At 47.7% G+C, this 10,416-nt stretch overlaps 1 pseudogene; it reads right to left on the reverse strand.

Moving 5' to 3' along the window:
- Positions 1 to 243: 243 nt before the first annotated feature.
- LOC147728234 (uncharacterized) lies at positions 244 to 7,198 on the reverse strand (annotated as a pseudogene).
- Positions 7,199 to 10,416: the final 3,218 nt, after the last annotated feature.

The following is a 10,416-nucleotide window of genomic DNA, read 5'->3' on the forward strand; positions in this document are numbered from 1 at the left end:
TTCTCCTTTGTTCCTGTATCATCTGGACCTGAAGCCTCAGGAAACTCGAGGATAGAAGTGGGGTTTGTATCCAGAATAGGAGTCGGATTGACCTTGCTGATTGAAGGAGCCTCTGTTGAAGGAGCGGCCTGCAAAGCGACTCCGATCTTTGCCGGCCTTGGCAGAAACCAGAGGGGTAAAAAAAATTCTTGAGAGAAGATTGGGCTTTAACAATAGTTGCATCAGTAGAGACATATTACACAATTAATTAATAAAAGAGTCGTCAAAAAGAAGACCTGTAGCAGAAGAACCCTCTTCTTTAGAAGCAAAATAAACTAATTTGGGATCAATCTTTAGTAGAAGGATTTTCCTTCTCTCCAATGAAATATGGGCATTAGCATTATCTAAAATACAAATAGCCCATTGGGCCCAAGTAGAAAGGGTATCAGGGTCCACGGTAGTATCTTCTATTTTGGCTTCTTCAGCCAGATCAAAAATTCTGGTGAGAGGACCCACCAAATCCAACAATCTCTCCTGGTAATTAGACCAGGCTCTATCTACTCCCTTCTTGGGATCTTTGCCAGACTTGGTAAAAAACATCAGCATGTTAGGATTAATGACAGGAGTATGTCACATTGTTAGGAAGGGAAGGACGGGGGCACTCTGGTTTAAGTTTATTTCACGTGGACTTTTTAAGAGCATTACCTAAATAAAAAAAAAACATATTCAGCCACATGCTAAGAAGGGAATGATTCAGTAGAGTTAGGGTGGTGAATAAGAGAGGGATTAAACATAGGTTCCCCCAGATAGTCCACTAAATCATTCGACTCAGGGGGAAACGCACCACCATCGTCAGGAGAAATGTTACGCCTTTTCTCCGGAGGCCCATGAATAGAAATGTCATTTGATTCATCCAAAACACCTGAGTCATCAACCATAGCAATATCATCATCAGTATCCCTTAAATGGGAAATAACTATAGGGTAAGAGGGAGGCCCCGATTTAGACACCTCTCGGGTAGGAGGACCAAGTTTAATGTAAATACCCCTAGAGGAATCCAAAGGGGCTGGGAGTGTTTTACTTTTAATAGAAGACTCTACACAGGAGGCAAACATCCTGGACAAGGACGCTTCCAAATTCTTAGAAATGTCCAACATAGAAACAGAAGCATCCTTTTGTACAGCATCTTTGATAAAAGACTTAAAATTATCTTTGAAATGTTGAGAATCTTCCTCTTCAGCCAGGCTGAATTAAGAAAAAACAATGGGGCATATTATCAAGGGGGTTTATCTCCGCTTTTTAGGCTTTAAAAGACAAGAAAGCGGAGATTAAATTATCTCCCGATTACCTAGCTGTCGCTAACACCAGTTAGAGAACCTTGGAAGCAGGATACAGAAAGCAAAGTCCAGTTGTTTTGCTCCCAGGACAGAAGCAGCAAGCAACAGGCCAGCACAACAATGCAACAGGTAAAGAGCCAGTCTCTTCTACAGCATCCAGCTCTTCTTCCTGGTAGAATGTCCTCAGTCCAGATGTGTTCTTATGTTGTGATGTCAGAGGTCCAATACAGATGCCCCTTTCTGCCTTTGAAGTAGGCAAAATTCAAAGGAAAGTCTTTTAAGTGCCTCTCCCTGACCTACCTCCAGACACACTACAGAGGGAGTGTGGAAACAGCTTAGTGTGAGAACAGACTCAGCCCTATTGAGGTGTCATTTACAGCTCCTCCTACCGCTCTAGCTCAAGGAGCCGCAAAAGCCTGGTGATGGCCCATCAGGATATGCGAGGCACACCTCACCTCCCTTTGTGTGACTGTCTAGATTGAATGCACAAGAGCCCAACTGTCAGCCCACCCAGATGTGCATTCTACAGACAGGTATAGGCACAGAATGGTTAAGCAAGAAAATGCCCTGTTTCTAAATCTGCGGTACAAAAGGGGGAGGTAATGGACGGAGCATCTGAACCAATCAAACACTCACACCCAGTCAAAAGATCTGGGTTTAATCCATCGCCGTTCTTTAGCCCACTCTGCCACCCCAGTTCAGACATGGCTATATGCAAATCAGTCTGACCCTGTGCCTCATGGGAACAGTCCAGCCCGAACTGCCAACCCATGCCTTCCCTGGACCGGAAACAAGCTTCTGAGGACCGGTTTCTGGCATTCCAGCCGTCTTCAGCCCGGCTTGCTTGAATCCAGTGGCAAAGTGAGCAAGGGACTCACGTCTGAGCATACCCTGCCACACTTATGGCGGCCAAAAGCGGTACAAAAGGGAGTGGTAATGGACGGAGCATCTGAACCAATCAAACACTCACACCCAGTCAAAAGATCTGGGTTTAATCCATCACCGTTCTTTAGCCCACTCTGCCACCCCAGTTCAGACATGGCTATATGCAAATCAGTCTGACCCTGTGCCGCATGGGAACAGTCCAGCCCGAACTGCCAAGCCATGCCTTCCCTGGACCGGAAACAAGCTTCCGAGGACCGGTTTCTGGCATTCCAGACGTTTTCAGCCCGGCTTGCTTGAATCCAGTGGCAAAGTGAGCAATGGACTCACGTCTGAGCATACCCTGCCACACTTATGGTGGCCAAAAGCGATACAAAAGGGGGTGGTAATGGATGGAGCATCTGAACCAATCAAACACTCACACCCAGTCAAAAGATCTGGGTTTAATCCATCACAGTTCTTTAGCCCACTCTGCCACCCCAGTTCAGACATGGCTATATGCAGATCAGTCTGACCCTGTGCCTCATGGGAACAGTCCAGCCCGAACTGCCAAGAGAGATGGAGCCAGAGAAAGACAGAAATAACTGTCACGGATGGAGAATCCAGTAACCAGCAAAAGTGACACTTTGGGGCAGGGATTATCTGGTAGTGAGTTAAAAAGGCATGAGGTGGAATACTATGCAGCATTGATATTCTTGACACCAACATTTAAGCACCAGCTGCAGGTTATTGAACAGAGCTTTGAGCCCCAGCATTCATTCTTTTACAATCTTTTTGGAGATTTTGGGAAACTATGGGATATATTACAAAGCAATAACGATAATTATCGCTATTGCTTGGTTAGAGACAAAAATTTACCGCTGAGCTGCGGTGATTTTTACTGCAAATAAACCTTGGTATTACCAAGGTTTATCGCTAATGCGATAAAAATCGCCGCAAAGCATGAATATCGCTGAAAAGTCAGCGATATTCATGCATTACCGAGCTAATGCTCTTAGCCATGTTATCCACCTCCCATTGGATAACATGGCTAAGAACTGCTCAGGGCAGGCGTTAGCTTTTGGAGATATTCGCGCTTAGTGCAAATATCTCCAAAAGTTGGTAATACGAGATAGCGATGTTAGCGACTGTTTCCAGTCTCTAACATCTTGGCACGCCCACTTTGCATGTCATTAGTGATAAATATCACTGACATGCAAAGTGGGGCCCAAGATGTTCGCTATCTCCTACTAGCTGTCGCTAACTGGTGTTTGCGACAGCTAGGTAATAGGGAGATAATTTTATCTCCGCTTTCTTGGCTTTTAAAGCCAAAAAAGTGGAGATAAACCCCCTTGATAATATGCCCCATGTGGGGAGATTAAGTCTATACTGTCAAAACCAATGTCTAGAGTGGAACCTAGGTCAAGATGGTTTAATGGTGAATGCTCACTAAGTGATATACAGCTGTGTGTGGCATTATCAAAAACCCCAAGAGACCTTGTACTAGTTAAATCATTAAGGTAGCCATCCTACAGAGGAAAGAGCAGATTTTGATGAGCGCTGGGATGCCTTACCAGAGGCCGCCCTCTTAAATATTGGGAATGCTTTCTGGACTGCAGTCAAAAGTATGAGATCCCTTGCTCAACCACTATCTTCCATAAGTTGTAATGTGACAGGCGAGGCGTGGGCAGCTCACTTCTCGATGATTTATTCATTGCCCTCATAGAATGAAGTGTTTTAGAGCTTGAAGACTCCCCCCGCAATTGAAATAACTTTGCAGGAAGTTGAAGATGCTGTTAATCAAAGTCTGAATAATAAAGCTCTAGGTCCTGATAGGCTGCCTATTGATCTGATTAAATTTAAACCTGAGTTCTGGGCACCCCTTTTATTAAAAGTTTTTAATAATCTAATCAATGCCCCACTCCCAAGTACCTGGTCGACAAGCATTATTGTGCCAGTTTTTAAAAAGGGTGATCGATCGCAACCCAACTGTTACAGGCCAATCTCCCTAATAGACAATACACTGAAAATTTTAGGGAGCCTTCTACAACAGAATAAGGGCTTGGGCCGAGGATGACTATATTTTATAATCGTGCCAACTGGGATTTCAAAGCAAAGTAGGGACTATCGAACAATGTTTGAATCTCAAATTAATCATTGGAAAATAAACTGTGGTCAAGCAAATCCCCTATATATATCTGGCTTTTATGGACCTCACCTCAGCCTTTACTTTCGTTAATTGGTCCTGTTTATGGTCTATCCTTTTGGAGTACGGCTTAGATGATGTTTTAGTCCGTTTTTTACCATACTTGCATAGAGACCTACGCGCTCGTGTAAGGATCAACACTAGTGGGAAAGTTTCAGGGGACACCAGAATTGATTGAGGTGTAAGGCAGGGGTGTGTTTTGGCCCCCCTGATTTGATTTTATATATTAACAACTTGCACAAATCCCTTATTGTACTTACTGATGATGTCCCCAAAATGAACGGCAACTTAGTACCCACCTTATTGTATGCGGACAATGCTGTTTTAATGGGATGGTCGCTGAATGCCTTACGAATTTTAGTTCGGGGTTTTGTGGATTTTATGGGTAGTTTAGATTTGTTTACTAATTGTAAAAAATCATTTATTATGTCTTGTGGCCCAAAAAAACATCTTTTAAATTATATTACTGTAGATGACCGAAAACTCTATTGCACTAGCACTTTCCCTTACCTTGGGCTTGTTTTCTCTGCCAATGGTTCATGGATTGACCATGTGGCACATAGCAGGAACACGTTCTCAAAAGTTACTAACTCAATTGATTACCGCAGCCTAAAAAGATAGGGATAATACTAGCACTTTTGAAAATTTACAAAACACAGTGCATTCCAACTGCGACATATGGCGCAGAGATATCGGAGCACACAAAGTGTAATAGTATTCAACTTGAAGAAAATAGATTTTGTAGGAAAATACTGGGAGCCCCGATTTCTAAGTCACAGTTTATTTGCCATGCAAAACTAAAATTGCACTATGTTAAAGACCTCATAAAGGCATGACCTGTTCTTTTTTGGCTTGCGATTTGGAAGAATCCTGCAGCCTCTGTGAATAGAGAGATCATTAGAGACTGCCTCAAGTGTAATAAAGGGAAATATATACCATGGCGCGCTGCAGTAAGGGATGGTCTTAGTAGCATCAACCAGGCACACATTTTTACAAACCAAGATGAGTGCATTGACATGAACAAAAAAGTGATTCGGGGTTTTATATGATCACTACAGGACTTTAAGATTTAAAAGGAAGATCCCAAAAAAGTCTATAGAAAGTTATTTGCCAATTGTGGAAGAATCAAATACTCCACTTAGTTACCTCCTAAAGTCAATAGGACATTGGGAGAGGTGATTATTTTTTCGTTTAAGGGCAGGCACAGTAAAATTTCTACTTTGTTTTCTTTTGGGGTACAACGCGAATCTGGATCAATTAACTTGCCCATGTGATGGCAGGAGTAGGCAGACAACACTCCATTTCATATTATTTTGCACATTTTATGGGGCCTCATTTATGAGGTTTTGCTGTAGGGAAGCGCAGCAGGCCTTCCTGCTGCGCTTTCCTACCGCAAAAGAACAGGGCAGGAATGCACCGTATCTATATGATACAATGCATTCCTGTCCTTTTCCCCTGCGCCAGCACACAATGGGCCGCCTGCTCCAGCGCAGGCACCTTTGCACAATGGTGCAAGGGTGCCGGTCTTGCGGGGATGATTATTTTTGTACAAGAAGGAAAACCTCTCTGTTCAAAAATAATCACAAGAGGCTTTTACTCTTTCTATGTGAGCTGCATTCTGCAGCACACATAGAAAAAGGACGAAATGAGGAGAAATAAAGATATTTCTCCCGTTGCGCCTCTCTTACGCCTCGCAAATCTGGAGCATTGTCAAAAGGCCATGGATGGTGCTGGAACGCCCCCAGCAACACTCATTGCACGCCCCTTTAACGCAGAACACTGCGTTAAAGGGACTGATATTGGAGGAGCCATGCGCGCGCCCAAGATGGCCGCGTAGGGTAGCAGCTCCGCCGAGACGGAATCCTCACCCCCACATCCTGAGACGATCCTGCAGCGCTGACCCAGAGAGCAGGTAGCGTAACTCCTGGGGTGCCATCCGGTCCTGCTCCGGTCCCGCTGAGTGACCGGGGACCGGAGCTTGAAGCCTAAAGGTTTGGTGCCTCCGCCTCGAATTAAGCCAGGGGCTGGAGTCGCGGGCGTGGCCGGCCGCTAATAGATAAAGAGCTGCGCCGATTCCCGGAAGTTGCCAGCCGGCCCAAGGATTGCAGTGGTGGGCCAGGGATTCAAAAGCAGTCCCCGTTGCAGGGACCCTGGGGCCTGCCTGGTGGCGCCGGCCAGCGGAGAGAGATTGGTGGGGCTCGCGGGAGAACCCCGCCCCCGCATCCTAGACAGACTTTGTGGCGCCGGATCTATGCAGGGTGCTACTGCCCCTGGGTACAGCTCTGGCCCTGTTGCGGGATAGAGGGTCGGAGCGAGGAGCTGGTGGGTTCGAGACCAGCGTGGCCTGAGAAGGTCGATGGCTGGTGCACAAGACTCGGCTGGCAGCGAGAATACTGGCAGAAGCGGCGGTGCCAGGAGGTACGCTCAACCGGCCTGTGGTGCTCGGAGGTAGGCCCAGACATAGCGGTGTGAACCCCCAGGCAGAAACCCTGATGGTGCTCGCCAGTGGAGAGACGGCGGAGGGATTTATAGAGACATTGGCGCAGGTGAGCAGCTGAGATCTTCTGGAGGCGGGGGTGAGATGACCCTGAGTGTGGGGGAGTGGGCCCCAAGCCTGTTGACATCGGAACCCCTCGGCAGATCTTTAGGGGAGAGCGATGATCAGTGACTGGAGCGGTGGTTTAGGACTGGATGTGACATCCTGTGGGGTGAGACTTGAGCCACGTCCGTGACAGATACCCCATCCAAGATTAGGATGCACCAGTGGACGTACCCGAGGGACGGTAGGTGGACAGCGGCGAAGCTGTTGGGTCATCTTTACTGCCCTTAAATAAGACGTGGGGGGCCAGCCGGCGAGTCCTGACAATGATGGTGTAGACCTAATTCCCGGCTCGGCTGTGGTGCGACGGACGGTCTCGGAGCGGTTGGATCTCTCTCGTGGTTTGGTTCAGTGAAGTGACTGCGGACACGGGGGGAGGCTCTGGTGTGGGTAAAGATGGCGGCTAAACCCGAAAGTGAGAAGCTGCAGTCTCGGTCTGCCAGGGGGACCGGCTATGTTCAATCCAATAAACCGGACCAGTACATGCTGCCCAGGGGTTTCCCGCCTGAGGTAAAGAAGGCACACGATCCGGGAAGGGACTCAACTGGCACTCTCCCGGAACCTACACTGCTGGATGTAATGGCGACCATAGAAGGGGTGAAATCATCGTTGAGACAGAAAATGGAACCGCTTGATCAGAAACTCGATGCAGTGACTATTGAGGTCAACCTTATCTGTGCGGATCTCACCAAAACCAGGGAAAAAGTTATGTCCCTAGATGTTAAAATGGCCAGCTTAACAGATGATGTGGCATCGCTGCAGCAGGAGGTCTGGGAGCTGAGGCGGGCAGGGGATATCACAAGCCGGAAGCTGGACGACTACGAGGGAAGGGCCCGGAGATGTAACGTCTGGATTGTTGGTGTTCCCGAAAAAGCGGAGGGCCCAGCCCCGGATTTGTTCATGGAGGACCTGGTTTCAAAGCACCTTAAGCCCAAGGGCTTGAGCAATTTTTTTACTATTGAATGGGCACACGGAGTCCCGGGAGGTTGGCCACGCCCTGGGGTTCCCCACCGTCCAATGATTGCGAAGGTGCTCAATTTTAGAGATCGAGACACTATCCTGCAGGCCTCTAGATTGGGAGGCCCTCTGAGATATGAAAACACCAGTCTCTCCTTCTTCCCGGACTTTGCGGAGGCGGTCCAGAAACAGCACCAGGGATTTCTTGGGATCAAGAAACAACTCAGGGACAGAGGTCTGAAGTATGCCATGTTGTTCCCGGCCCGGCTGAGGATTGAGGCCAATGGTAAAACCTGTTTTTTTGACAATCCGGACATCACCTTGGACTGGCTGGAGATGCAACCCCAGCCGGGGTCTGAGAGACCTGCAAGTGAGGAGAGGGGAGATGTGTCGGACAGGGAGTAATGAGAGCCGCTCAGGAATCGCAAATGGGGTGGCACAGTGTCTTCTTGGGCTTTGATTAGTATTAGGCGCTGATAGTGCAGTTACGGGGGCGAGGGAGGGGTCTATTGGATCTGCCTTCCTCCTCATTTCTACCTTTAGATAGACGGTTAGTTAGATTATAGGGCGACAGGCACACTGCGAGTTGGGGACAGGCGCAAGCCAAGTGCAGAAGTGCATGGTGGGGGGAGAGGGGTCAGTTATATGTGGGTATTTGCTGTTGAATATAGAGGTTTTTGCGACAGGTGAGGAGAATGCTGTTCTATATTCCTCACATTGGTTAAATGGCACAACATAGTCATGAATCGGCATGAAAGTGCTGAGTTGGAATGTGAATGGTTTGGGTGATAAAATCAAGAGAGGAATGGTTAGTCAGCTCATTAGGACACACTCCCCAGATGTTGTATTGCTGCAGGAGACTCATCTAGTGGGTAATAGATGAATGGCCCTCCATAGAGGGGGGTATAAATTGGTGGCACATGAGGGATTCACTACTGGATCTAGGGGGGTGGGGAACCTGGTTAAAACTTCCTTCCCCATGTCAGTGCAGGCCACGTGGATTGACCAGAGGGGTAGATATTCTGGGGTGTCAAGACAGCTGGGGGGTAACAATATATGTGCCGCCAGGTCTCTAGTCTGACACCTTCCGGGATTTGAGTGCCGTCTTCCTTACACTGCCTCTTGGTTGTGTAGTTCTGGGAGGCGATTTTAATGCCGTGCTGGATGGAGAGGTTGACCATAGCTTACCACGAGTGACAGTCGCAGAGATGGCTCCCGGACTTTCTGGAGATGCTGGGGTTGGTTGATAGCTGGCGGGTCCATAATCCAACGCAGACACTTTTTACTCACATTTCGGCAACACACAATAGTTTGTCAAGACTCAACTACATATTGCTGCCAGCTGTGATGGCTACCATGATTCAAGACACACAATACCTGGGCAGGGGTATATCTGATCATTCTCCGTTATGGTTGCAGCTCACCCTCGGACAGCAGATGGCTGGTAGAGTCGCTCCCATTAGTGCTTGGCAGTTGAAGGATCCGGCCATTAAGAAAGAGATGCTCCAAATGACGGAACGCTACTTCCTGGAAAATGAGGAGACTGTTGATTCAGCGCAGTCCCTTTGAGAAGCCTACAAAACGGTTGCAAGAGGGTAGGTCTTGTCTCTAGTAGCAGGGAAAAAGAAGAAAAGACAGGCGGAGTTGATTCAGAAAGAGGCTGAGGTCATGGCTTTGGAGGAGGGAGTAGCTAGGTCACACCCGACGGGAGACCTCCACTTATTGAAGCTCCGTTAAGAAGAGTACAGAGCGTTAGCGAGAGACAGGGCGATTGCCCAAACTAATGCCGTACAGAGCCGCATATATGAACATGGCGATAAAGCCGGTAAGTTGATATTGTGGCTCAATCATGGGGAATGGGCATCGAAGCTGGTGCCAGAGTTGGAGGAACCGGAGTCTGATAAAATTACTGAACCACAAGCCGTGGCAGAGGCATTCTTTATGTACAATAAGAAGGTCTATACCGCTGAAAGTGAGTTTACGGAGGCAGAAAACAGTGCCATGATTAGAGATATTGTTATGCCTAGGCTGTCGGAGGAGGATAGGTCCTATCTGGACTCTCCTTTCTCCAATGATGAAGTGGCGCAGGCTGTTAGGCAGATAAAGTCTGGTAAGGCGACTGGCCCTAATGTGATACCGATCGAGCTGTATAAACTAAATGCCAATAGGATCGCCCCATATGTGCGAGCCATGCTTTTGGAGAGCAAGGAAAAAGGCCAGCTCCCTTATGATCACCGACTGGCAAAGATAATAGTCAAACATAAAGCGGGGAAGCCCAAAACACAATGCGCCTCTTATAGGCCTATTTCGCTCCTTAATGCAGAGCCCCAAATTTTAGCAAAGCTTCTTGCTACTCGGCTGGTAAAAGAAATCCTGAATTTGATACACCCAGAACAGTCTGGTTTTATGCCGCGTAGGCCTTGGGGGCTCCTCGAAAATACATGAGCCAACGGTTCTGGTGTCCTTGGACGCCTCGA

This window comes from Lissotriton vulgaris, chromosome 3_1 (genome assembly GCF_964263255.1).
Source record: "Lissotriton vulgaris chromosome 3_1, aLisVul1.2, whole genome shotgun sequence".
Taxonomy (NCBI): Eukaryota; Metazoa; Chordata; class Amphibia; order Caudata; family Salamandridae; genus Lissotriton; species Lissotriton vulgaris.